Source organism: Galeopterus variegatus, unplaced genomic scaffold (assembly GCF_000696425.1).
Source record: "Galeopterus variegatus unplaced genomic scaffold, G_variegatus-3.0.2 Scaffold9401, whole genome shotgun sequence".
NCBI classification, from domain to species: Eukaryota; Metazoa; Chordata; class Mammalia; order Dermoptera; family Cynocephalidae; genus Galeopterus; species Galeopterus variegatus.
Window position 1 is genome coordinate 68825 of NW_007735512.1, and position 5385 is coordinate 74209.

The window sequence follows — 5385 nt, forward strand, 5'->3', positions numbered from 1 at the left end:
GGTGAGAGATGCATATCTAGTTTCATTCTTCTGCATATGGATATCTAGTTTTCCCTGCACCACTTGTTGAAGAGGCAGTCTTTTCCCCAATGTAGATTTTTGTTGCCTTTGTCTAATATCAGATGGCTATAAGCCTGAGAAGTGATTTCTGGGTTCTCTATTCTACTCCACTAGTCTGAATATCTATTTTTATACCAGTACCATGCTGTTTTGGTTGCAACAGCTTTGAAGTATAATTTGAAGTCAGGCAGAGTTATGCCTCCGGCTTTGTTTTTTTGCTCAAGATTGCTTTGGCTATTTGGGGTCTTTTGTCTTTCCATATGAAAGGTAAAATTGTTTTTCCATTTCTGTGAAGAATGTCATTGGTATTTTAATGGGGATTACATTGAATCTGTAGATCGCTTTGGGTAGTATAGACATTTTCACAATGTTAATTCTTCCAATCTAAGAGCATGGAATATCTTACCATCTTTTTGTGTCTTCTTTAATTTCTTTCAGAAGTGGTTTGTAATTCTCATTGTAGAGGTCTTTCACCTCCTTGGTTAAATTGATCCCTAGGTATCATATTTTTTTGGTGACAATTGTTAGTGGGCTTACTTTCTTTATTTCTCTTTCTGTTAATTCATTATTTGAGTATATAAATGCTACTGATTTGGGGGCATTTATTTTGTGTCCTGCAATTTTACTGAAGTTATTAGCCAGCTCTAGGAGTTTTTTGATGGAATATTTAGGTTTTTCTATACATAGTTTCATGTCTTCTGCCATTAGGGAATGTTTGACTTCATCTTTTCCAATCTGAATTACTTTCATTTCTTTCTCTTGCCTGATTGCTCTGGCTAGTACCTCCAGTACTATATTGCATAGAAGTGGTGAGAGTAGACATCCTTGTCTTGTTCCTGTCCTTAAGGGGAAGGCCTTCAATTTTTCCCCATTCAGAGTAATACTTGCAGTGGGCTTGTCATAAATGGTTTTTATTATGTTAAGATATTTTCCTTCTGTACCTAATTTGTTGAGAGTCTTTATCATGAAGGAATGTTGAATTTTGTCAAATGCTTTTTCAGCATCTATTGAGATAATCATATGGTCTTTGTCCTTGAGCTTGTTGATGTGATATATCACATTTATTGACTTTTGTATGTTAAACCATCCTTGCATCCCTGGGACAAATCCCACTTGATCATAATGTATAATTTTTTTAATATGTTGCTTTATTCTAATTGCTAATATTTTGTTGAGGATTTTAGCATCTAGGTTCATCAAGGATATTGGCTCGTATTTTTATTTTTCTTGTTGTGTCTTTATCTGGTTTTGGTATCAGAGTTATGTTGCCCTCTTAGAATGAGTTTGGGAGGGTAGTGTCTGTTTCAATTGTTTGGAATAGTTTCATGAGAATAAGTATTAACTCCTCTTTAAAAGTTTGATAGAATTCAGCTGTAAAGCCATCCAGACCTGGAGTTTTTTTTGTTGGAAGATTGCTAATTACCACTTCGATATCCTTGCTTGTTATTGGTCTGTTTAGGTTTTCTATCTCTTCTTGGTTCAGTCTTGGTAGTTTATATATGTCTAGAAACTTATCCATATCTTCCAGATTTTCAAACTTGCTGTCATACAGTTGTTTATAATAGTCTCTAATGATTCTTTGTATTTCTGTGGTATCAGTTGTAATGTCTCCCTTTTCATTTTTAATTTTTGTTATTTGTGTCTTCTCTCCCCCTTTTTTGTTAATCTAGTAATGGTGTGTCTATTTTGTTTTTCTTCTTGAAAGACCAACTTTTAGTTTTGTTAGTCTTTTCTATTATTTTTTGGGTCTCTATTTCACTTTGTTCTGCTGTGATCTTAATTATTTATTTCCATCAATTGCCTTTAGGTTTGGATTGTTGTTTTTCAAGCTCTTTCACGTGTAGTGTTAGGTCGTTTATTTGAAGTCTTTCCATTTTTTGATATAAGCATTCAAATTGTGGGTATTCCTGAAGGGCAGGAGAAAGGAAAAGGTATCAAAAACCTACTCAAGGAAATAGTAACAGAAAACTTCCCAGGTGTAGGGCAAGATACAAACCTTCAGATCCAGGAAGCTCAAAGGTCCCCAAACAGATTCAACCTCAAAAGGTCCTCCCCAAGATATATTATAGTTAAATTTGCAAAGCTCAAAGACAAAGAGAGAATTCTAAAGGCAGCAAGAGAAAAGTGTCAGGTCACTTATAGGGGAACTGCCATCAAACTAACAGCAGACTTCTCAACCAAAACCCTGCAGGCCAGAAGAAAGTGGAATGTTGTATTCAAAATACTAAAAGAAGAAAACTGCCAGCCAAGAATTCTTTACCCATCAATGCTCTCCTTCAGAAATGAGGGAGAAATAGTGTATTTCCTAGACAAACAAAAGTTGTGGGAGTTCATCACCACAGGACCAGCCCTGCAAGAAATTCTCAAGGGAGTCATTCATCTGGAATCTGAATAATTGTGACCATCACCACGAATACACAATAAAAAGCAAAACCCACAATTAAAACAAAAATGCCAGTAAGAAAGAAGGAAGCTAAATCATTCTACCTTAAATTCCCAACTCACATTGAAGGAGAGAAATAAAAGAGGAAAAAATGATCAAAAGATATGTAAACCACCTAAACAAGTAGCAATTAAATCACAGAAATTATGCAACACTTGTCAATAACTACTCTAAATGTGAATGGACTAAACTCCCCATTCAAAAGATACAGACTAACTGATTGGACTAAAAAGCTAGACCCAAGTATATGCTGTCTTCAAGAGACCCACTTCACCTGTAAAGACACTCATAGACTAAAAGTGGAGGGGTGGAAAAAGATATACCACGCAAATGGAAACCAAAAACGAGCAGGAGTAGCTATTCTTATATCAGACAAAATAGACTTTAAACCAAAAAACAATAAAAAAGACAAAGAAAGCCATTATATAGTGATAAAGGGGACTATCCAGCTAGAAGACATAACAATCATAAATATGTATACACCCAATACTGGAACACCCAGATATATCAAGCAAACACTCTTAGACCTAAAGAGGGAGATAGGACCTAATACATTAAAAGTGGGTCATCTGAACACCCCTCTCTCAGTATGGGACAGGACTTCCAGGCAACAAGTCTACAAAAAGACACAGGATTTAATCTACACCTTAGAACAATTGGACTTGGCAGATATATACAGAACATTTCACCAACAGCTAAAGAATACACTTTCTTCTCATCAGCTCATGGTACATTCTCCAGGATAGACCACATATTAGGTCACAAATCTAGTCTCAGCAAATTTTAAAAAATTGAAATGATTCCAAGTGTCTTTTCAGACCACAATAGACTAAAACTGGAAATAAACAATAAGCAAAATGCTGGAAGCTATACAAATACGTGGAAAATAAATAATAGGCTCCTGAATGACCTATGGGTCCAAGAAGAAATTAAACAGCAAATCAAAAAAATTCCTAGAAACTAATGAAAATAAAGATACATCATACCAAACTTGTGGGTTACTGCAAAAGCAGTACTAAGAGGCAAATTTATTGTATTATTTCTTACAACATCATAATTTAAATTTGAAAATTTACAGCATCAAAAAACATAAATTTGAATTAAACTAAATAAGAAAAAACCCTCAGTTCCCTGCAGGGAGGCACTAGCTGAGCTCTTCTGTAATTCAAGTGATGCCCAGAGCCATGTCTGCCCCAACTGGAGGAAAGGGGATGAAAGTTGGGACATGAGGACTCGCCATGCCACCTACATCCACTCCATGCCCAAGTGGTGTTCCTCATTTCCCCAAATGCTGTAGGAATATAATCATTGTTACATGTGTTTTGTTGAGTGATGTTAAAAATTTTGAGAAGTGCTGACATAAACCCATAACATCAAAAAAAAAAAAAAAGAAAGAAAGAAAGAAAGAAAGAAAAGAAAGACAAAAATAATGACTTTGTCATATAAACAAAAGCCAAGAGAAGGTGATGGTTCTCTCAAACCAGACCTTATCCTTAAGGCTAAAAGGTGATGACACCAGATGGTAATTTGGATCCACGGGAAGTAAGTAAGAACACCAGAAATAGCAAATGTGTGGATAAATACAAAAGTATGTGTGTGTGTGTATTATATGGTCTTTAAATTTCTTTAAAAATGATAAGATAGCTTATAACAATAATTATAACACTGTATTGTTAAGTTTGTAACATACCTAAATGTAATATATATGATGTACAAAGGAGGGGGCAGGAAAGGAAGCTGTACTGATGCAAAGTTACTATACTTTACTGGAATCATGCCAATAGATATGCACCCAATTCCATGTCCATCCAAAGCCTAGGAGCTCTCATCCACATCAGACCCCGCTTTTCATAATGAGTCCCTTTCTTCCTCTACCACCAGACTCTATTTCTAGAGGGAATAAAGCCCCAAAGAGGACAATATTGAGTTTATGAGAAATCCATGATCTGTCTGGGATATAAAAAGTAATGAAGAGTAGAGACCGCTCTGAGAGACAGAGACCCTTGCAGAGTGGGGGTGGAATGGTGGGGCATAATGATTTATGAAAGGTTTTGCTTAGTTTGTTCATCTGTGAAAAATGCAAAACAATAAATCTGTGACATAGAATTTTTGTCAAGATCACACAAGATGATTTACGTAACATGTATAACATACTGCCTGGTATTTAGGAGATGTTCCGTAAACAATAAAGATTAGTATTATTGTTAGAACAAACAGTATAAAATGCAGGCACCACTTCATGATCTCAACCACTGGGATGCACACCCTATAGGGTCATAGCTACCAGGAAAGGGGTCAACCAGAAGCCTCACCGAGTAGGAATTTCCCCTATCATATGTAGAATTTTGAGCTCCTGAGTTGTTTAGATATTTTCTCCCCTACTCCAAAGACCTTACTTATATTCAAGCTATTTGACATGGAACTCTAAAAATTATCCTTTGCTAAAAGGATATACTTGGGTCTATACTCAGGACTCCTTCTTCTGTTAGTTTGTTTCCTGATTAATAGATTTGACCACCCAAAAGAGCTAAGGAAGGACAAACCCAACCCCACTTGGGTTTCCAAAGATATAAATTGATTCTACTCTTAAAGTGACCAATGCTACTTTTTCCCTCTGGGCATTTATTTTGAACATAAATAAAGCAAAAAGATAAATAAACTCTCTTGATATGTGTGTATTTATGATATATGTATTTGCTATATGTACAAATATGTACACTTGTTATATGTATAAGCATGTCTAATAATACATACGTGTATTTGTTGTATGTATAAGCATGTCTCCTTTCTAAGTTCTTCTTCTCCCATTTGTTAAAATGGGGATGATCAGGAGATCTATCCCAAGAACTTTTCATGAGAATTTAACGAGACAAGGCAGAAAA